The following is a 24972-nucleotide window of genomic DNA, read 5'->3' on the forward strand; positions in this document are numbered from 1 at the left end:
TGGTTGCCATCATATTCCTAAAAAATACAAGATCTGCTCAGACCCCAACCATGTACAATCAGGAAAGTGGAAGGATTTGAAGTTCTTGTAGCAAAACTGTGGCTGACGGGAATGAAATTCTGTGGACAAATTATTTTCCCTGTTGTTACCTCCTCTAGTATTTTTATATACTCCACAATAACTTCACAATATCTCCCTGAAAGTCTCCATTGAGATCTTAATAGTCAACCTGCCATGATGCTCTAGACAGCTTGGTAATATATTTCCTGATGCTTGTTCTCTCTTCATCCTTCCTTACTTTTTGTCCCCTATATTCTGCTTCCCTGGAAATGTACTCCCTAATAGGCTGTTATCACATAAGCCTTTCTCAGGCTCTGCTTTCTACTTTCTAAGAAACTGAAGCTAAGATAGGAGATGGGAGGCAGAATGAAAAAAAAAATATGTAGCTATGATTTCTGATCAAGCATATTGAAGGAATAGTTATAGACCCTAGCAGCTTTTCTGTATTAAAAATGTGATATTCATGAGCTTTAAGCAGATAAAATAACTCTGTCAATTTTGAGAATGTCTTTCTTATTTGTGGGTATTGGAAAAGGGATGTTAAGTAATAAGCAGACTTTGCTACCAAACCTTTCAAATGTACCCTTCCCTACAAAATGTTATGTAGGTATTGAAAATGTACATGTTAATAGGTTTCTAAAATTTTCCAGTCATTGATCTCCATGTATGAATTAATTCTTTCACTTAACACATAATTAATGAGTACGTATCGTGGGTTTTCTATGTACAATTTTCCTAGCCACAAATGAACAAGAGAGAGAGAGATCTTGGCTTTGTATAGTAAATATCCTAACAAGAGGAGAAAAAAACAAACATGGAAAAGGGTAGATAGTGATAGGTCACAAATTAAAAATAAAGCAGGATAGAGTGTTGAGTGGAAAAGAGGAGCCAGGCAAGGCCTTCCTGGTGCAGTGGAGACAATGATATAGGTGGGTGAAAAAGTTTTATAATCATAATCAATTATGAAAAAGTTAGAGGAAACTAAATAGAAAACTAGATATATTGAGTAAAGACAGAAAATAACAATTTACTAACTTTTATTTAGCACTTTAACTTTTATTTATTTATTTTATTGCAATTTATTAAGCACACCAGCCCCTCTTCTAACACTTCACATCATCACTTTGGTCAGTCATTTAATTTTACTGGAGCCCTGTATGGTAGGGATTTTTTTTGTCGCCATTGTTCAGGTAAGAAAACTGAGGAGTTTTTCTGAAACCATAAGAAACTAATCTAAAACCATAGAGATAGCTGTTACAAAAGGAACCAAAAGGGTGCCTGGGTGGCTCAGCCGATTAAGCATCTGCCTTGGGCTCAGGTCATGATCTCCAGGTCTGAGATCAAGCCCAGAGTCAGGCTCCCTGCTCAGCCAAGAGTCTGCTTCTCCCTCTGCCCATCCCACCCCCTACTTGTGCTCTATCTCTCTCCAAAAGATAAATAAAATCTTAAAAAAAAAATAAAAGAACCAGAATTCCTTTTATAAAATAATTAAGTCATGGGGGTTAAAAATATGGCATAGAGCATATAGTCAATGATATTATAATAATGTGTGGTGATGGATGGTAACTACACTTGTCGTGGTAAGCTTTGCATAATGTATAGAATTGTCAATTCTCTGTTATATACATGAAACTATATAACACTGTATGTCAACTGCACTTCACAAAAATTCTGAGTGGAGGCTACCTGAATACAGAGCCCAAAACCTAACCACTATCTTTATGCTTTATCCTTTTTTTTTTTTTTATTCCATTTGGAAAACCTCTGGTTGAAGTTCTTTTGTAATTTCAAAGGCAGAGGAAAAAAGTAGTGAGCAAGAAACGATTGTCTCATTTTTCTCCTCAGACTTTTTTCAAGGCATAGGTAAAAAGGAAAATGAAGTAAGTTCACATGTTATAGATTCAATAAAATAAACATTGACTGATTGCCTGAATCAAAACTGGTGAGTTTATACATAAAATGTTATGCTGGCTATTTAAATTCTAAGTAGCATCTATAGTCCCTTTGCATTTCTTTTTAAAAAAAAGAATTTAAAGATTTTATTTAATTATAAGACAGAGCACATGAACAGGAGAAGGGCACAGGGAGAGTGAGATCTGAGAGGATCTCAAACAGACTCATCACTGAGTAAGGATCTCATAAGCCGGAAATCATGACCTGAACCAAAATCAAGAGTTGGACACTTAACCGCCTGAGCCACCAAGGTGCCTCAGCCCCTTTGCATTTCTATTTTTGCTCTAGCAACCATCTAAGAGTGAGAGATATCTGGAAATATTTCTAATGCATCATTATCTAAAGTAAAATTTCATTATCAAAAAAGTTTAATAGTCACTTATTTTGTTTAATTATAGAATACTAATTTCACAATTTAGAATAATAAAAGTTTGACAGCCAATTATTCTAAATCTAAATTTTTAGATTGCTTTTTAACTTAATTTTCAACGCAAAAAGTTTTTATATTTCAAAAGCTACCAGGATAGTATCTTGAGTAGATTATGAAAACTTGGATGAATATTAAGGACAACCGTTTTTTTTTATGTTTACATGAAATTTTGTGCAATGAGCACATTCTTAAATTTTCTGAAAAACATAATTGAATCTTCAAAGAGAATACTTATTTTTGCTGATTATTATTTTTGCTGAGTATGGTTAATATACTCATTTTTTGATGTTTTGAAATCAGTATTTTGTATCAATTGAGACAGATATACCTTGATTAACCTCTGGGTAGCAGTTTCTTTTAGTTGGCAGGTCAGCTATTTTTCTCATTAATGACATTTTAATTCAAATGAAATCTAAATCAAGAAACAAGAGTGTGGCGTGAACATGGGGAAGCAAAAGAAAGCAAGAAAGTATGTGACCATGAAGCGAATGCTTAGTCTCCGAGATCAGAGGCTTAAAGAGAAGGATAGATTAAAACCTAAAAAGAAAGAAAATAAAGATCCCAGTGCACTCAAGGAAAGAGAAGTCCCCCAACATCCTTCCTGCTTATTCTTCCAACATAACACACAACTGGGCCCACCTTACCACATCCTGGTTGATACCAACTCTATCAACTTTTCTATCAAGGCCAAACTTGACTTAGTACAGTCAATGATGGATTGTCTGTATGCCAAGTGTATCCCTTGTATAACTGACTGTGTAATGGCTGAAATTGAGAAACTGGGGCAAAAGTATCGAGTGGCTCTAAGGATTGCCAAGGATCTGAGATTTGAACGATTGCCATGCACACACAAGGGAACCTATGCAGATGCTTAGTGCAGAGAATAACTCAGCACAAGTGTTGACCACACTTGACCGGGACCTTAAACGAAGGATCCAGAAGATCCCTGGAGTTCCTATCATGTACATTTCTAACCATAGGTACAACATTGAGCGGATGCCAGATGATTGTGGAGCCCCTCGGTTCTAATTCTAAAAAGATAGAGTTTTTCTGCCTTCTTATACCAAATTTTTCTGTTCTCAGTTCATATTAGCAATATGCTATAGTATGAATTATTCTTCTTACCCATTTGCTCTGTTATGAGCTGAGTATGGTTAAATATACTCATTTTTTGATGTTTTGAAATCAGTATTTTGTATCATTTTAAGTATTTTTGTATCCTTCTATAAATCAGATGATTGCTTGTAAATAAAATGAAATCTAAATCAAATGCACTACTGAAAATATATTGTGTGTTAGGGAGAAAAAAAGAGTCCTCTCATATTCTCTTAATAACATTTTCTCTAGGAAAAGAGAGAATTTTTAAAAATTACTCTTCTCTCTCTCACTCTCTTCTTCCCTCACTTCCCACTATTATACTTCAGAGAGTCTCCTGAGACATTTTTTAAATGCTTACCAAAAAATCATGTAAAATACAAATGTCCATTGTCCAGAAAATCAGTTTTTTTTTCTTTTCAGATGGTGCCTGATAACTAGAACACCTCAATTTATTTGAGGCTATATCCTAGATGGGATACCTACTGATGTCTGGAAGTTCATCTCATTTATATAGAATTTGGTGACATGAGTTGACTTTTCAATGCCCCATTGAGCTACACGGAGAAGAACCCTAGTTGCTAGTTTTTAGCCAAAGCCTTCCTAAACTTGGTGAAAATGCATTAATTTTTGGAATCTCCCTTCAGCTATTAAGATATCTTATTTGGCTGACTAGAATTTTGTACCTCAATCCAATCTGATAATATACATAGACTTAGCCAACTTATAATATTTTATTTAATTTAAAAAAATTACCCTGGGACTCTTGTGGTTTTACAGTAAATTAAATGATGAAACTGTAGTACATGTAAGACAATGTGATTTAAAGTTTAGTCATTTGTGATGTCGAGACAAACAAGTTGTCAGTAAGTTTCATGTGCCTTTCTCTTCCCCAGAATTATGTGTGATTTACAATTCATAAAAATTGTTTTAAGGGAGAATAAGAATGCCTACGATGTGATCTCCGTGTCTCTCTGGGATAGTTATAGGAGTACTGTACATTTTATTTACTGGGGCTGTATAGTAAGAAGGCACTTAGAAATCTCATCTCTCCTTGAAGCTGAAGGAATAATGTATGTGCATAAAACAGTATTTACTACAGTGCTAGGAGGTATATAAATATTACTGCTAGGATGGTTGATTAGGTTGTCTCAGTACACTTTCTCTGCTTCTATGTATTTGTATTTGTTGCAATTGTTTACTTGCTTTATTTTGGCTTTTGATTCCATCTACTTCAGAGGCTTTCCATAATATGACCACTGTGCACTCAAGGTTACCTTACTGATATGAAAGAGTTAATGTGATTGCTTCCATGTTGAAATTACTTCCAGAAAATAACTTCAGTTTGGAGAGACTAAACCCAACTTTGGAGACACCAGAACCCAGGGTAAAGTTTTGAAGTTTTAGAAAAGTACTGGGTAATTGGATATGACCTTGATAAAAATGAACAAGGAAGATTTTCCAATTCCAGTTCCCCTCACAGTGTCCTATTACTCTAGTCTGAAATGATAACTATTAGAGAACTCATTCACCATGAATGAAAGAATTATCCCCTATTAAAATGTAAATGCCCCGGAAAAGACAGTACAAGAATCGATCAATCATTTATACCTTAATAAGAAGTAGTCACTCAAACTCTCCCAACATTAGAGTTATCAGAAATTGGACATTGATAGGATGGAGGTGAGACATAAACTCTTGGGAACCAGGAGTAGGGAGGACGGAAAAATAAAAGGAAAATGAAAGAGTGCTGAGATTATTGGCAGTATTCACAAAGTTATAAAGAGGTTGAATCACCAGTGACAAACAATTATTGGAGGTAGCGTGCTGAGCTCAAGAGTCGATGGCTAGGCTATCGTAGAGCCTTCCAGTGCTACGCTTGTGTATAAGGCAGAAAAAAACTACTCTCTCTGCTCTCTTTCTCGCCTAGAGGACTACCCTTCAGGCCAAAGGATACTAACATATCACCTCAATATGGATAGGGATTTGTATTTATTCAGTCAGTTTAGGTACACTTGATTTAAGAATACAAATATAAACACATGTATTCTGCAATTATCAGAATAACATAGGAGACAATAAAAAAACGGTTTCCACTTTTTAAAGATTGTCCTGTATATGATTTACATAGAAAGATGTTTTTAGATCATGTAAAAGATCTGTAATTAAAAAGTATTGAATCTCAACATAACTTTTCGGAAAAAAATGTCTATTTAGTAATGCAAAATACCTTCCAGTTCTTCTGCATTGATATTCTTTCTTGTGCAAATTAAATAAGATAATGTACTTTACACAGCAATTAATATAGTTCACTAATCTATCATTGTCATCTTCACCAGCTTTGGGAATGAGAGAGAGAAAGAGAGAGAGGGAGAAAGAAAGTGTATTTGCCCAGTTAAACACAAGAGAATCACAAATGAGCAAACAAGTGGTTGTCTGGCTTCAAGGATAATTCTTGGAGTTACTTTAAGAAGAGTTATATCTCCTCTTTCATGATATTTTGTCGAAAGGCAGACAAAAATGATTATATTTTCTTTATTAAATAGATGTGTAATACATGATACATACTATCATATATTATACATCGTATATATTATATTATTATATGTGAATTTATGTAACATATATTATACCTGAACATCTATGTTATTGAATTGACAGTAGATGTAATTAATTACAATAAAATAGCTTTGTTTTATATGAGAATAGTTTAATCAGTTGTTAAGAAATCTCTCTTAGGTCTGAGCCTTCAATAACATGAATTTGACATTATAATAATAAAGTTCATAATAAAATTCATTTAATGACTTAATTTGAGGGAATTCAATTTGTTCACAAACATCTTTAAAAGTTTATAACTAGTATGACTGTTAGGACCATGATATATAATATTTGGCTTCTGTACCCGAACATCTAGGAGTAAAATCTTATCTCTGCTATTAAGGCTATTATCAAATACAGTTTTGGATTAAATATGGTCATTTATTAACTAAGCAATATTCTTAAAGATATTTTATGTTATAATCATCTCATTAGTCACCTGTTTACATTTTGTACTACATTTATATTTTTTTACATTTCTTTTTGACTTTTTAAATTTTTATTTATTTAGCTTATTCTTAGGGTAAAAGTATAAGAAAATAGTATAAAATAAATGTATTATAGGGCTGGTGGATAAATTAATTATACTTATCTGTTGGTGAAAAATCACTTATTATCCTCATGTTATATTTTCAATAAGCAAGTAAATGAAAAGAAAATTATTGGTTAGGTCTATGATGTCAGACCCAATCTAACTTGAGAACATAGTAAAAGTAATATGTTGATTATAAGTTCATATTCTTTTGTTTCTATTTTAAATTTGTCATCTGCAGTTTTGCTCGTTTACTCAAGAACACAAAAAATATCACCAATCTACACCTTTTATTAAAGATGCTATCTCATCTGAAGGTCTTCACTACGAAAAGTTCTTACTGATGTAACTTGGAGCTATAATGTTCAGTAAAAATTGTAATTTTGTTCGTTACTTGAAAGAAAAAGAAATCAAAAGAACACCTAAAGGCAAATCACGACTGTCCAAATTTTCTAGTATTTTTCTCTTTTCAACAGTCAGCATCAAAACTGTAAAGAAAATTGCTTTTGAATACTTCTGTACCAGATGTCAGCCATCTTGCTTATCACTGAACAAGCCACATTTGAACTAAACAGCTCAGCATCGCGTTGAGGGATGTGGTCGCTGATTGAACACAGGTGTAATGGTTGATATACTGTCACACAGTCTGACGTTAACCTAAGATCTCTGTTGAAATAGTTATTACTGATGGCACGAAATGTAATTGCTAATTTTCTGCCTGAGTGGTTACATATTTTCTCTAAATCTTAAGAGTTATTCATCCTTTTCCCACTGCCCATTCCTCAGAGTTTAAGGCAGATGTGTCAGTGGTCCATGGACCAGTAATTGAACCTGTCACTTGCAATCTACTGATTTCATTCTTCAGAAATGTGACTACTGCTTTATTCACTCTCCTGCTTATTTTTCTCCAGGTATCAAATGTCTTACTTGAACCTAAGCTAACCAATATTCATTGTTTACCTTTAAGAGCCTCTTTGGTCACTGAGCAAAGGAATTGTGGGTGATTCAAACCTGATTACTTTTTACCATTTCTGGTTTTAGGTGCCTGGCTTTCAAATGAATTGGTTCTTTATAAGCCTAATTATAAGAAATCAATCAACTTAGGCATAGAAAGCGTGGAGGTAGACAGAGGGGTGGGGAACTGGGATAGATTCGCTAATTCTGTCTAAATGAATGCCTTCTTGGAATGACTTAGCATAACTCAGGCTACTGACGCACCTTTTCCAGAAGTTTACTGAGTACTAGTGCTTAGTGCCTGGTGATCACCCAAGGCCTGGCAGTTTTGACAATAAATATACTGTAATAAATTCAGTTCTAACAAATTTTCTACTCTTACCTTGGTGTCTACTAAAATGATTCAGTTAAGTCATGGTCCACAGTAAAATAAAAGGGGAGATAATATATGCCGAATTTATGCTTAAAGAATTTTCCATAAAGATTATTTGATGCCGCAGTCAGAGGAGAAATGATATGTCTTAAGTTATAGTCCATTTTAGCTTTTCAAAGTTGCATATTTATTAGATAAGATTTCTAAGTTAAAAACTAAAATTAATTTGCATAGACATAAGGTTTTCTTTAATGTGCGATTTATGGGTCATTTTAACCTAGCTTCCAAATATCCATTTTTAGGTTATAGAAACAGAGGATGCAAAATGGATGGGTAAACTTTGAAAAAGGCTGGGCATTAAGGAACTGCATCTAAGAGGGGGAATTTGATTAGAATTGAAATTAAGAAGTCAAAATCATGAACAATTGGAAGTGATAAGTCACAGAACAAGATGTAGGAGCAGGGATGAAATATAGTTTTTGGGAAAAATGCTATCCTGACCCATTTTTGGACCCTGGCTTGAGGCCAGTCAACTCCCTTTCTTGAACAACTAAGTCCACACCCCAGCCACTTCCCTTATTGGACTCAGAGTCAAGGACCAGTATGGCTCAACCATAACTGTCCCTAAGGCCAAGTAACAGACAAGGAAGAAAAACCCCTTCTGAACCTCTAGATCCTCAGACTAGCCATTCCACAGAGGCAGCCTGCGAAAACCCACCAATCCCAGCTGATAAGCTTCGCCTAGAGCTCCAGCTTGCAGTTACTCTGCCCTCGGGTGCAATCTTCTGTGTGGTCCTGCCTGGCAGCCATCTCCATATTCAAGCTTTAAACTTCCATCTACCTGAATGTCATTGTGTTGTGTCCTGTCATCAAAAGAATCTGTAAATCTCATAAACTAAGGGGTATCTGGGAACAATATGGGAGATAATAGGTGTCAAGAATCCATCAGTTAAAACAGGAGCAATGGAAAATAGTTTCCAAAGTTTGATTTCAAGTGGAAGGGTACAGACTTACTTAGGTCAGTCATGCCAGGAGGTCTTATTTCTATGCCTAGTAAAGTAACTCACGATTCCTACCGCCAAAATTTTTTCTTTCTCAATTTAGGAACTGCCACCATAATCTACTCATTTACTAAAGGCAAAAAAATAGACATTGTTTCTTTTTTCTTAAAAGCACATTTAATATATGGTAAACTGGGCATATATAAAGTGTACAGTTTGACAGGTTTTCGCATATGAATATACCTTTAAAATCATCATCCCAACCAAGATAATAAACACATACATCACTCAGAAGTCTCCTCACTGCCCTTCATAATCTCTCTCTCCCTGCCCCTTCCCAACCATCTCTCCCAACTCTCATCCCTGATCTGCTTCTGTCACTACAAATTGCTTTGCATTTTCTAGAATTTAATGTAAATGGAATCATACAGTGTAAGCTCTTTTATGTCAGACTTCTTTCCCACAGCATTATTTTAGAACTCACCCACATTGCACACATCAATGGTTCATATTTTGCTTTACTGAGTCTTAGTACACTATGTGAACATAGTGCAATTTGTTTATCCATTCACCTGTTTTTTTTAAGATTTTATTTATTTATTCATGAGACACACACACACACACACACACACACACACACACAGAGGGGCAGATACTCAGGCAGAGAGAGGCAGGCTCCATGCAGGGAGCCTGATGTGGGACTGGATCCAGGACTCCAGGAGCACACCCTGGACCGAAGGCAGGCACTAAACCACTAAGCCATCCAGGGATCGCCCATATCCATTCACCTGTTGATGAATATTTGAGTTGTTTAAATTTTTGAATTATTAACAAAGGTGCTGTGAACACTTGTATATATATAACTTTGTATGAAGATAAACTTTCATTCTTTCATTTTCTTGGGTAAATAGCTCAGGGTAAGAAAGTTGGATCATATGGGAGCTATATTTTTATTCTTTTATATTTTAAAATTTTAGGAAACCGTTAAACTGTTTTGCGGAGTGGCTCTAACATTTTGCATTCCCTCCAGCAATCTTATGAAAGATCCTGTTACTCTACATCCTCATCAGCCCAACATAGGGTCAGGCTTTTCAATATAAACCAATTTTATAGGTGTATAGAGGTATCTCATCATGGTTCTATGTTGCATTTTTCTGATGACTAAAAGATGTTTACCATTTTCATGTGCAGATTTGTGATCTATACATGTTCTTTGTTGAAGTTATTGAATTAACAAATGAATTTAATCATGCTGTTTTGTTGAGTTGCTTGTTTTCTTATTGAATTTTGATTGTCCTAAGTATTTCAGTGTAAGTTCCTTATCAAGTACGTCATTTAAATGGTGTATCTTTTCTTTCTCTCAAGAATGTTTGTTGAAGAGCAGACATTTTAAATATTAATAAAGTCTAAAGCAATATTCTTGATTCCCCGAATAGTTCTACTTCCGAATTTATTTTAAAAATGTCCACTCTTTACATTGAATGACTACCATCTTTCTCCTAGCTGTTGTCATTTCTTTTCTTTATAATCATGATAATCTCTTAAGTCTGCGATTCCAAGTTTTGGCCCCACCATTTCCACAGTACTTTATCCTGCACCTTTAAAAATGTTGTAGAGATATTTACACTTTCCTGATTAATTTTTTTCAGTAGTTTCCCATTGGATTGGTTAAAGCAACAAGTCTTTTTACATAACCTATATGAATGTCCTCCATGGTCTGGCCCCTGTGTGATTCTCATACTTCATTTTGTACCACTTTCTCTCTTGATCACTGTATTTCATCAATATCCTCTTCCTTTCTATTCATCTTACAGATCATTTTCTACATTAGCACCTCTCCTACTTTTCTTTGCCTGGGTTATTTGATTGATCTGCTGTCACTGACAATAGAAGGAAAGTTTCCAGGTAGCATGGCTTATATTGAAATTCCATGCTTTTTTATCTCTCTCTTCCTAAGCTCAGGAGTGGGTTAAGTAAGCATTTCTAAACAGTTGTTGAATAAATATACAAATGAGTAAATGTGTTTTTGATATTTCTATATACCCACTAATCCTGACTTGAATTTAATGTAATTTAGTTTTTTAATATCAGTGATCATCTTAGAGGATGAGATTATCATTTTCACCAATAATGGGAATTTACAGAATAGATGAGACTATGAGCACTATCACAGTTTAAACTAGCAAAGATAGATATAGAATACGGAAGCCAAGACACACTGGGATTAATGCAACTAAAATATAAATCAGATTCTGATCCAAATTATGCCTTCACTCTAGGCTATTGAGAGATCTCCTAAAACTAAACACTGACTAAGCAAAAGATAAGGAGGCTGGTTAGTATTCTTGGAGCACACAGAAACATGAAAACATCAAAGGAGAATTCGGACATGACTGTTGAAGGAATGTCCTAACATCTCATTTATTCTGGAATGCTGTACCTAATGGCTAGATACATGGGAGAGATGTAACCCTGTGTCTAAATTGCCTGATAGGTGTTTGTCATTTCCTACCCTTCACTATCTACAATAAGCTATGGGAAAAGCAAATATTAAGATCGGAAAGACCTCCTCTACATGATTTCACTATGTTTTATTCATTCTTTATTTTTAATGAGATATGCCCCTAGCAGAAGACAGAGAAAGACCCTTTTGCTGTGTAATAGAGGTTCCTCAAGATGTTTTTGCCCTGCTAAATATGTTTTTCAGAATATTGATTAAGCTACAGAGTGAATTTTCCTCTAAAACTGTGACTTTGGTAACTTTGCAACACATGCTCGTAATATTCATTGTGTGATTATTCAACATCCTCAGGTGTCCAAGTGATGCCATTCCAGGACAAAGCATGGTGGTGATTAGGCATCGTGAGATCTTTTTTTCTACTTGTAAAATATCTCAATGATATAATGATATGCTTACATTATTCTGGAGCCCTGATTTGAATTACTGAGTAAAGTATTTAAAGCAATGGTAAATATTCTAACTATGTTAAATTTATTTTATTAAAATGATAGGAGTTGCTGGAATATTCTGAGGGTTCTTATATTCTGTAAGCACCCTTATATTTCTAGTTGTAGCAATTTCATATTTTATATGGATTTCAAAGCTGATATGAAAAGAAAGAGAAAAGAAAGTATCAGCATTATTTTTTATTATGAATTATTATTTTCCTGGTCACAATGATGATGTGAAGTGAACAGCTATCCTTGGATATCTAATTATTAGTTGGTCTTCTCGAATATACATGCACACATGCATAAAAATGTAAATTTCTCCATGTAAATTCCAAATCTATAATTACTTGTAGTTGATTCAATCAGTATTGTGATCTTTATATCTGTAATCTAACAAACACACTAGTCAGACATTACAAAATGTTTGGGTGCTTTTCTTGAATCACCATTATATTCATTTTAATTTATATGATAATTTTGTATGTTCAAAACTTACACAATAATATATGCTGTTTACAGCAATTCCAAACAGTGCAGTTGTATATGAAGAAAAATATTTTCCCCTCCCTCATTAATTTTCCCAGCCATAAAATTTAAACAATGCTTTAAAGAATATGATTTTTCATTCTTTTTCTAATGTTTGTATGAATGTACAACTGGTTAATTTAGTGCTCTCTATTTTATTTAATTTTTCATAAAAATTGAGATTACTCCGATACCTTTTTTTTTCAATACTCCATCATGGATAACTTATTGGTTTAAAGATTTATTTTATTTGAGAGAGAGAGAGAGCATGTAAGAGAAAGTTCACAATTAGGGTTCACAATTAGGGTCAGGACCATCATGGGTAACTTTTTTTTTTTTAACTTTTTTTTTTTTAATTTTTATTTATTTATGATAGTCACAGAGAGAGAGAGAGAGAGGCAGAGGCACAGGTGGAGGGAGAAGCAGGCTCCATGCACCGGGAGCCCGATGTGGGATTCGATCCCAGGTCTCCAGGATCGCGCCCTGGGCCAAAGGCAGGCGCCAAACCACTGCGCCACCCAGGGATCCCTATCATGGGTAACTTTTTAAGTCAGTACGTATAAAGCTCATTTTTCTTTATTTCACGTAGTTTAGGAATCATGATCTAGTCAATCATTTCCTCATTTATGAACTTTCAGAATGATGTTTATATTTTGCTTGTGCAAATAATGTTGCAACAAACTAACTTGTGAAAAAATTACCTACTTAAAATGCTACAAAAATGTATTATGTTCTTCTGAATTAAACTTCTGCTATTGTCCTCAGATACCTTAGACCTTACCGAGTCTAATATAAAAATAAAATCAACTCTAGCACTGCTCTTGAAATAGCTTATAATTACACAGAACTAAAATAACTTCATCAGGAATACACACCACTTTTTAAACAATCATCGTCTTTGCATGGCTTTTGCTTAGAAAAAAAATGAAAGCCAGAAAATAGAGTTTTTTTTTAAGCCATGGATATTAGAAGTATAAAATACCACATAAATTATTTGGTAGTTCTCTTCGATTACAGAAACAAATCCTGTAGAAGTAAGTTTGCTTTATCCAGGACAGCTTTAAATATCTCTGGAAAGTTAAAATCCTGTAGAATAGTATTTTACAGTTGAATTGTTCATTTTATTATTTCTCACGTATCAGTCATCTTGATGTTGCTGTAAAGGTATTTTTTAGATGCAATTAACATTTAAATCGATAGACTTTGAGTAAAACAGATTATCCTGCGTAATGTGGATGGACTTTATCAAATCACTTGAAAAGAGAAAAACAGACAGAGGTCCTCTGAGGAAGAGGGAATTCTATCTTCTGTCTTCAGACTTGAGTTGTAACATCAAATCTTACATATATATTTACATCCTTTTGATTATTTTTCTCTGGAGAATCCTAATAGAGCCACAACGTTTGTGAAAATTTGCTACAGCAGCAATAGGAAACTAATACACTAACCAACACAGTTATTGTTTTAACATACCAATTTAATTCAAATTAAAGATTCAGAAATGGAGAAAATTTGATTTGGAATGATTTTTATTGAGGGTCAAATTTGTTAAATATAAATTATGAATATAAAGCTAAATGAGTCTGGACATATTATCCATTCTATATGGTGCAAAATAACAATTAATAAATGTGAGAAAGTAAAAAGTAGAAGGCAGGTAAAATTACAAGTGTACTTTTAAAAAATCTTTATCATAATTAAACTATGTCCAGTGTCCCCCCCCAAAAGCAAAATATATTCTCCAAGGCTTCAAAAACTAGATAACTAAAAATATACTATAACTATAATATTAATATAATACATTTATAATAATATACTATATTAATTATATACCTATTTTAGGTATGCAAATAATTTGTACATAAGGGAACATAACAAACACACATATACTCGCATGTACAAAAAAATGGAAAACACATTCATAAAAACACACACATAGGTACGTACACATACAAAGAAGCAGGCATAATAGAATAAAAGTTTTTTGAAAAAAATACTTAACATGAAAAGTCATAAAGTTAAATATAAACAGATATTTGTTTTAGAATAAATGCAATGGATAATTTATTAGTGTGTAACTATTTTACTAATTATAATTTTAAAAATATTTGATATACTTTTTCATCATATAGAATTCTGAGCGGTTTAAATATTTTACAATAAGCATATGTAACTGTCATTAATTTAGAAATTGGGTCTCTACTGGAAACAGCTATAAAAAATGGACAAAACACACGGGGAAGTTTTATCTTTGGCATCACCCAAGTCCTCTGTCATCTGCAACAGAAAGCATCTTTCCTCCACGTTCCAACCAAGTGTTCTTCGTTTCCATCTGGGATCTCACCGGCAGCACTTTTAATGTTTATATTTCCAGCAACCTTATATTCATTTTGATGTATGTGTTTCCTAAGATGGTCGAAGCTTCCTCTTTTTTGCTTTCTGAGACTTTGTTAAAATCATCGTTAACATCCATATTTCTATGTAGTCTTTTCAAAGCTTAGTAGGCTTTTTCTATGATACATCTCAAAACTCTTCTAGTCACCATCATTACCTAAATCCAATCCAGATGCTTCCACATTTCTAGGTATTTGTTATAGTAGTAACCTACTTTTCATTACCAAAATCTGTATTAATTTCCTAGGGATGCCATAATGAAGTACCATAAATAGAGTGGCCTAATTAAACAGGAGTATATTTTTAAATCTAATTCTAGAATATCAAGGAATTGTTCAGGGCCATGCTCTCCTGAAGTTTCTAGGAAAAACATCTGTTACATGTCTTTTTCTTAGCTTCTGGTGTTTTCAGAGATCCTTGATATCCCTTAGCTTGTAATTGTGTAATTTTAGTCTCTGTCTCTGTCATCACATGGCATTCTCTCTGTGACTTCACAGTGTCTTCCTATAAGACCACCAATCAGATTGGACTAAGGGCTCACCCTACTCCAGTATAACCTTATTTTAGCTACATACATGTGCGATGCCCTATTTCAGATAACCACCTTCCGATATACTGAAGATTACGACTTCAACATATATTGTTTGGGAATACGATGAAACCCATAAAAATTACACATGACAACAGGGATGAGCTTCAAAAAATTATATTAATGAAAGAAATCAGAAAAAGTCATCTATATTTTATGTTAAATATCCATAATAGGTAAGTCCATAGAGATAGAAAGTAAACCGGTGGTTTCCACAGTCTGGAAATGGGGAGTAACTGCTTACAGGTTGTGTTTCTTTTTAGAGTATTTAAAATACTTTGGAACTTGTGTTAGTTTGCTCAGGCTGCTGTAGCAAAATGCCACATACTGGGTGGCTTACACAATAAGAATGTATTTCTTACAATTCTGGAGGCTAGACACCCAAGAACCATTTGTCCATAGAACTGGTTGCTAATAAGACCTTTCTCCTTGGCTTGCAGATGGCCACCTTGCAGGAATGTCCTCATACGGTCTTTCTTTCTGTGCATGCACACTCCTGGTGTCTCTCCCTTTTCTTATAATGACACAAGTCCTACTGGATTACAGCTATACCCTAATGATCTCATTTAACCTTACTTTTTTCCTTCAACACTCTATCTTCAAATATAGTCATAATGAAGATTAGAGTTTCAGCATATGAATTTGGGCGGGGGGAGCAATTCAGTCTATATCAGAATTGAAAATATACTAAATGCCACTTTGTTGTTCACTTTAAAGTGCTTAATATTTTTATATGAATTTCACCTCAATAAAAAAAAATTGAAAAACACATTTACATCAAATCCTCTTCCATGAACTACATATAACTGTATTCACAAATGTTAAGTATAACAAGTGTTTTCTTGTATACCTTCACCTTCATTAAGGTAAGTACAATGAAGTTTATGCTTTAAAGTATTTAATAACAACATGTAAATTGAATTTACTGTATCATACAAGATTTCATTTTGCAGACTATGAGAAAATTTAACCTCAAAATACTGATATGTAAATGCTAAATCTAGTGGGGTTTTTTTTGTTTAGAAAATACTACTGTTTTAATAATTTGAAAGTAGCTAGATCTTAATTATATATGTGGCAAACTGCCATTACCACCTTGATTTCAAAATTATTTATATTTAAGTATGTACCAATTGTTTACGTAGCAGTAGGGTCAGTTATAAAATTTCACCAAGTTGCTAGTTGTCTCAATATTTGGTGAAGTTTAGGATCAGGATTGGAAGATAACATTTTTAAATAGCAGTAATTTTGTACTCAGCTTTTAACTATTATTAAATAAGGGGTAGTAAATATAATTGATATCCTAACAGGTAACTAGCCACCTCTATCATTCATAAACGTTCCCTCTATCATTTCTTATGATCAACAACCTTGGACCATATATAGCTACTGCTGGTAACTATCCTATTCTCTTTGAATAATTATGTAACTCAAATACTGTATAACCCAAAGGTAAAATAGGGTTAAATTTAAGTGATTTTTTTTTCTAAATTTACAGTCCAATGGTGCTGAAAGTAATAAACTCTTTCCAAAAGTGACAATTCAAACTAAATTGTTGAATTGATTAACAGCACTACATAAATAAACTGTTATTGTTCCATTCCTAGAGATATTGAGGACATGGCAAATTTCAGCCTCCTTTCTTTTTTTTTTTTTTTTTTTTCAAATTTCTATCCATTTATGATAGTCACAGAGAGAGAGAGAGGGGCAGAGACACAGGCAGAGGAAGAAGCAGGCTCCATGCACCGGGAGCCCGATGTGGGATTCGACCCCGGGTCTCCAGGATCGCGCCCTGGGCCAAAGGCAGGCGCCAAACCGCTGCGCCACCCAGGGATCCCTCAGCCTCCTTTCTTTGCCCAGAACATCCATTCAGAGTTATGAGAAGATACATAATTAACAGATTAACATTATAAAAAGCATCAAGTTTCTGAGTCATTGATGGACGTTGGGCATTCCTGTGGGAAATTCTAGGGTTCAAAAACATTTCTGGTTCATTCATAACAGCCAAAGATAAAATCAGGAGACACAGCCCCTGGATTCTCACCAGAGGCCTTTCTGTGTGTGCTGAATCCCAGATGAGATGTGCAACAGTTGGTCTGCCTTGAAGGTGCCATTTCCAATACTTTCTTAAATGCCTGCAAGGCGCAATCTCACACTCAGTGCCCCAAACCAGTTCTGGTATTCAAGAAACATCTAGTTTTAACTGGTGTAAAGGAACAAAGGACAGGAAAGAAAGAGGGGAAAGAAGGGGGGAATCAAAGGAGAAGCAAAAAGGGAAGAAGGAAGAAGAGGACAAAAACGAGAAAGATGGGGAGGATGAGAACTGTCAGACCAGTTGAGTAGATTTGCTCACGGAGTTTCTGACTGGTTTTTTGTCCTCCTTTAGTCTGTTTTCTTTCATACCTCAGATGCTGAACTATAAAAAAATATTTCCATAAGTTAGTACTTTCAGCAACAGAGAACAGATTAATCCTGTAACACTTATCTGTTTTAAGGAAGTTTAGTTGGAGGTAAGACGAGAGGATAATAACCAAATCAATTTTACTCACCTTACTATATATTTTACTTTAAAAAGTGATCATTATCTATTCAATTCTTTTACATGCCTACACTTTTTTTTCACATTTCTTTACAATCTTAGATAGGACATTTATTTTAGTTATCATTCCTGAGATTCTCAAAGTCCTACATGACTGGATTACAGACAAGAATAAAGCAGAAAGCTAAGGATCCAGCCTTCATGCTTGAGACCTCTAGTCTCAAACTTAAGTAACAGAGAACTCTGGGCACCCAAGTCCATCTTCATAATTTTCCACTGAAGCCAAGAGCAAAGTATTTGTTTGAAACGGCACCACCTACCTCCACAACAAAGAAGGCAGAGCAGTCTTGGTCAGTCACTCTGGGAACCTCCCTGTACAGCATGTTTTATCTTGGCCACTCTGATATTGTCAAATTATACGAATCACAAACACAATTGCCAGACAATATCATAAGTGAGTGAGTCTGAACAAATACTCTATCATCAGGATCGCTGCAAACATTGGTGGACATGAAAGTTTATTGTCCTTATTCTTTGTATTCTCTTTCTAAAACAAGTGGCTAACATTCAGCCCTAAGTGATTGTCATGCTGGATTTGGACTCAATATTGCCAGTCAACACATTTTTAAGAGAAAATGAATAATTTAAATGTGTGGAATGTCATAAATCTCAAATATTAGCAAATATATCATTAAAAAGCACATCTCTGAGGTAGATCCAACCAATTGATTATCACTCTGAGTTCTATTTATTAAGTGCCCAGCCAAATAATGATGCCATGAATAAATATGCTTTAAAAATTTTAGCATAAATAATGTAAAAATGACTTCTTTGCTCCAAGACTTCTGACTCTAAAATATTTAAATGGAATTGCGAATCCTATAAGAGAATGAGATATGTGTAAGAATTCAGGAAGCTAACATTTGTAAGCCCATTTTAGAACCACCAAGCTTTACTAAACATTTATTGTTTGGCTACCACTGTAAAATCATTCACATTTTTCAATTTGACAGACATAGTTTAGAAATTTTTTGAGGAGCTTGCAGGCAAATTGGAGGAATATATTGTCTAATGGGAGACTCAATATAATGTAATAAATGTTCAAAAAGAGGTTTGTACTCTAAGAAGATCACATATTCTTTTCTGGAACCTAGCTGCCTTCTTGTAAATATTAACCTAGAAGTACTTAATAGCCTAATGCTATTGAACATTCATGCATATAAAGAATTCTCCATACTTTGTTTTCAAGCTCATCGAGTATTATTTTCATGAAGCTTCTTTTCCAAGAGAGATAGACAAACTGATTAACCAGTTTACTTAGCAATTATGATTCTTATTGTAAATTAATAAGTGGATAAATTGGTCTTACACATTAGTTCCTTGTGACTTTGATACCATTTGTGTTAGCATACTCAATTCTAATCAAATCAGTAATAATGACGAAATTTAATTTATGGGGCAATGCTGGGAACTAAAGCCTAAATGACTAATAATTGATCATAATAAACTCCACTTCATGGGAAACTACCTGTCTAGCCAGACAGCCAGCAATACCCAGATTTTTATGGACTCCTTGCATCAGTCACTTTTGAAATACATTTTAAAACAAAGTGCTAGGAAAAAGTACAAATAGGAATTTAGGATATTCTCAGTGCACAGTAGTTATTTGTAGCATCAGCAAATATGAAAGTTTATAAATTCTTGGAAGATTTGTAATAATAACACATGTTGGAACTTCCAAATAATACATCTAAAATGATTGTGTAGTGAAAAAAAAACATAAACACATTTTATTTCATTGAACATTTAAGCAATTGCTGTTACATGAGATTAAGATGTTCTCAACAGCAATAAAAAAATATTTCACAGAAAATGCTATATTGGTTTTTCAGTTTGGTTGTATGAAAAGGGAAATAATTACATTTATATATTTATGTAATTTTATTTGTATAATACATTTATACTATAATATATAATTTATAATTCATTTAAATGCCAAATTTCTTTCAAACACCTTTCCCAGTAAAAATTTAAAAGGTATTATAAATGGTTTTAAATAATATGTCTGAATTACTAATGATTTTAAATATTATGACTGAACATATTTTTGCATAAAGAGATTTACTGTGATTAATATAGAGAAATGAAAAATTACATAAGTATCTCTAGGAACTCTCCACCTTCCAGTGTCATCCTTAATTAATTGCAAGTATTGCAGCTTAATTTTAATGGGTTTGATGACTTCTAAAAGTTCGGGGGTTTTTTGTGAAAGGTATAACTAAAATATATTCATTTGCAAATAAATTGTCATATAATGACAATTTAACAAGGTATTAGGAATTAAGAGAGCAAAGCCAAAAAACTAAGAGTAAAAATAAACAGAAAACAAGTTAAAAAAAAAAAAACACAAAGATGCTTCAATGAAAACAGAAATTCATATAAATAGTCTGTGGACCAAAAAGATTCCCACTACTATTCTAGAGTAGATTAAAATATAAAAATGGCAGCGAGTTAAGACTAAGGGATGGAGTGACACCTAATTAAGGGCCTTGTGAGCTATGTTCAATGTTTGAGCAAATTGGGAGCTCTGAAAGGCTTTTAAGTAGGGAAGAACTAATAAGATCACTGTAATCAGCACAACGAAATAGAAGGTGCTGACTTGAGCCACATTGATCATGTATTCAGTTATTTTAGTAATTCAATCCTGAAGCTCAGAAATTTTGCAAATTACAAAATTATACTGCACTGGTGTGCAAACTACTACCTATAAGGAAAATTTGGTCTGGCAATTGTTTGAAAATAAACCTCACTGGATCATAGCACAGCCATTTGTTTATGTATTGTCTATGGCTGCTTTCACACTATTAGAACAGAGCTGAATAGATGAGACAATGATCGTATGGCTCACAAACATAAAATATTTACTATCTGGCTCTTTATACAAGATGTTTGTGGACTCTTGCTATAATTCATAACTGCCATATAACTAACTGATGAAATTCTATAGGTAGAATGTGTGAGACCTGAAAGGCACTTAGAACTGGTGTCCAAAGTGTTATTAATTACGTGGCAAAGAAAAAAGAGACTAGAAGATAGAATGGAAAAGGGGTTAGATATCCAGTAAGAAAAATAGGAACATGCGATGCTATAAAAGGCAAGGATCTACAGTGACTTATGGAAGAAGAGTGGTCAACAATGCCAAACATTGCCAAAATTCAAATAAGGTATAGACTGAGAACTAGCAAAAAGTGCCTGGCACCTTGGATGAGAGTAGCTTCTATGGATTAAGAAAGTGAGAAGAGAGTAGTGAGTGAAAAAATAAAAGTCAGAAGACAAAAAGAGAAGGTATGTGAAAATATCATTGAGGATTATGTAAAATGAAAGAAAGTTTTTGTAGGGTTTCTTTATATGTCAGAAACTAATGACAAAAGTCTATGAAAGAGAGAAATTGAAGATTTAATAAAATTTGATAAAGCCATTCAAATATATGAAAGAATAGTATCTAGAACAAAGTAAAGAAACATTGCTTCTATTATAACAGCAAGGAAAGAGAACTATTGGATGGAAACATAGGGTATGTTTTCATATTTGTGTAGGGCATTTGATGTATCTCCTCTGACACATTTTTTCTCAGTTTTAGAAAGAAGTGTTAAGAAGGAAATTCATCATTAAGATTGAGAAATGAGGCAGAAGGACTGAAATCAAGAAGAGTGAGAAAAGGTTTTGATATACTAGTGGCTAGAACGTGACAAAAATAAACCATGAAAATAAAGCCAAATTAATTAGCAGCACTGAGGACTCAATTGAAGTCAGAGACCCTGGATTCATAAAGACTTTTGTGTACTTTCTGCTATGACTCTTTCATTAGTTTTCTGTAACCTGGTGATAGGCATGGATATGGCACTGAGTTTGATTAATCTGTCATCATTCAGCCAGGACTGGGATAAATTCCCCAAAGTCACATGGTCTGGGTTTAGAAATAGATATAATTGGAGGAAAACCTCAAAATTTTGAGTTAAAAGTAAAAAAGAAAAAGAAACAAGGCATATGTCTCCTGGTCTTCCCATCAGCCCAAGTAAAGTGTTCTGGGACTCATTGACTAGACAATCACAGCTGATTTGCATGCCAGAGTAGTGAGTATGAGTCACTCCCAAGTTTTTCTTCTTAATGATTTTACCATAAGCAGTCTGGACCCTAACATTTACTGGAATTTAAACAAGAGTATTAATGGAGGCCTTCATATATGTCAGATATTTAAAACTTGTAAGTCGACCTGACAATTTTTAAGTGAAATACATGCTATAATTTTAATATGCCACAGTACTTTTGTTAATAGCAAATTGAAAAATATGTGCAAAAGATAGTGTTTATGACTCAAGTCAGCCAAATGTCAAAGCTGTCTCATAAAAAAATGAATATGAACCAAAAATATTTTCTGATAAAATCCATAATTCAAAAAGTTCAGTTTATCAGTAATTATTTCTTGTCTTGAATGATTTCTAAACATATTAACAAATTTGATTGGGGAAAACTTTAGCAGACACCTGAGATTTCCAGTTTTTAAAAATGTGAGTAGACTATCTCCATAAACAGTCATCTCTATTTTCTTTAGTTTTCATCCAGAGCTCCATGTTTCCGTATTCTATTTATTTTTATTTTTGTATTCTGTTTCTATATACTTATTTCTGTCATCTCAATGTGTAATTATTTTCATTGATCATAAGGGTTAAAATAAAATGTAACCCAATTAAATGTGTTTTATTAACAAATGTAAAAAAATTAAGATTATTAGATGAAATTGAATTATTTAATTTTTGAAAATCGAATTACATTTTATTAAACATTTTTATTAAAATATAACTACTCACAATATACAATTTCTTTATTCTTCTTGTTGACAATATAATCCATATCATGTTTCATATATGTTCAGCAAGAGCTCCACATAAGCAAATTTTAGAAAAATGTGAATCGTTTAACATTGCAAAGGAGCAAGCAAATGGATATTCAACTCTACTGGAAAATAATATTTCACTATGCAAGAGTCTCTTGTTTTTAGGCTGTCTGAAGAAGGATTTGACAATGTAATTGACATATATTTTATCTCAACAAAGCAATTCTGCTTCTCGAAGAGTCTGTATGCTCAAAAATAGTGCCCTGAAACAGTCTCCAGCATTAGCAGAGTCACAACCACATCTAGACACTGTCTCTTTTCGTTTGAAGATATAAAAAAGGAGATGGGATAAGTGTTTCCCTGGGCCCCATGGGGAAAAAAAGGTGTGATTTCTGTCCTGGGGCTAAACACTGGATCCAAGATCCAGAGCGGCAGACACACAAGTATGTCCTTTAATAAGCTCTGTGTGTGTACTCATGCATGCACTTATGAGCCAAAGATAGAGAGGAGGCAGAAAATGGAGCACTGTACTAAGACCACAAAAATAACCTTGTTTGTGCAGAATAAGCAACTCGAGTTTATGATAGACGTGAGTTCGATGGACCTGGCATAGGTCTTGAGGTGCTAGTCCTATACCCAGCACTGGTTGCTCTTGCTCACATGCACAAAGTCCCATACCTTGTATGCCCAGGGGTGAAAGAGACTGAGAAAAGAGCTGGTGGGCTTGGAAGTTGCTCTGACACCATCATTCTCTGCCTGCAGCCAATGAGAAAACCAATAAAGAAACTGAAAATGATGAAAAAAAGAAGAGAGAGAAACTAAATGTAGACTTAAGTCCTTCATGTTGGGAGAAGGAGAATCCCCAGCAAAAGCCATCCCCTTGTCCAGGTATTATTATTATTTTTTTAATTTTTATTTATTAATGATAGTCCCAGAGAGAGAGAGAGAGAGAGGCAGAGACACAGGCAGAGGGAGAAGCAGGCTCCATGCACCGGGAGCCCGACGTGGGATTCGATCCCGGGTCTCCAGGATCGCGCCCTGGGCCAAAGGCAGGCGCCAAACCGCTGCGCCACCCAGGGATCCCCTGTCCAGGTATTAAAAAGCAACTTTTCTGCTCATTTTCAGACAATCTTGCTCTTCTGAGCACAGCCAACATAGGACTTTATCCTATAAAGGGCACATGGAGAATGAGATGAAGAGAATGCATTTTAAAAGGCAAAGAAGATGAATTTGAACAAGATGGAAAGTGATTGAAAGAACCAGAGACGGAGCAGATGCTAGGATGAGCAGAAGTGAACAAGAGGCTTTGTAAGGTAGGTGGAGATGTGTTTTCGAGGTTCCTATGACAGGGCTGAAGGACTAAGGAAGATGAGATTGAGGAATCTTGAGTATGTCTGAGGAAGGGCATGTTATTGGTTTGTTTCTGTCAGCCCCTTTCCATCTTCAGTTCTTTCCTGGCCAACTTAGCCTGGGTAAGGCTAAGAGGTGGAGAGAGAAATAGGTCATGAGGCTAAGGCTCATGCAGTAACTTGTAAGTGAGCAGAAATGAAACTAGAGCAGGGGATTGAGGCTGGAAGGGTTTACATCTTGAGCAGTGACCGTGGAGAGCCAATTTAGGAGCTATGCTGAGATTAACTGACTGGAAGTCGTTGGTAGTTTATTCTCAGTAGAACTTGCATTTTAAAGACCATCAGGCCTTGGAAGGCAGAGGTCTCAGGGCAAGGAAGACTGGTGGCTACACAGGTTTCATGGAATCATCAATTCATTCATTAAAAATGCTGTTTGTAGGCTATATCCACAGCTACTGAAGCAGAACCATTAGAGTTGAGACCAAGAAATGCAAATTAAAAAAAAAAAAAAAAACCTCAACGGATACTACACCCTTGACAACAAAGTATCTGTTTATATGTCTCAATTTGAAATTTCTTCTCTAGATTCTCTGTGCTTTAGGCCAAGGTGTTCAGACCAGATTTTAGATAAAGACAGACTAGAGCAAATTACCAGGGGATGCTGATTTATTTATGTTTAGTTTCCTAGACACATGCGCAATTCAACCACACTCAGATGTAACTAGGGTTTA

General features: G+C 34.3%; 1 pseudogene; it reads left to right on the forward strand.

The window, feature by feature from the left end:
- Positions 1 to 2872: 2872 nt before the first annotated feature.
- On the forward strand, positions 2873 to 3472 carry LOC121488925 (annotated as a pseudogene).
- Positions 3473 to 24972: the final 21500 nt, after the last annotated feature.

This window comes from Vulpes lagopus, chromosome 4 (assembly GCF_018345385.1).
Source record: "Vulpes lagopus strain Blue_001 chromosome 4, ASM1834538v1, whole genome shotgun sequence".
Taxonomy (NCBI): domain Eukaryota; kingdom Metazoa; phylum Chordata; class Mammalia; order Carnivora; family Canidae; genus Vulpes; species Vulpes lagopus.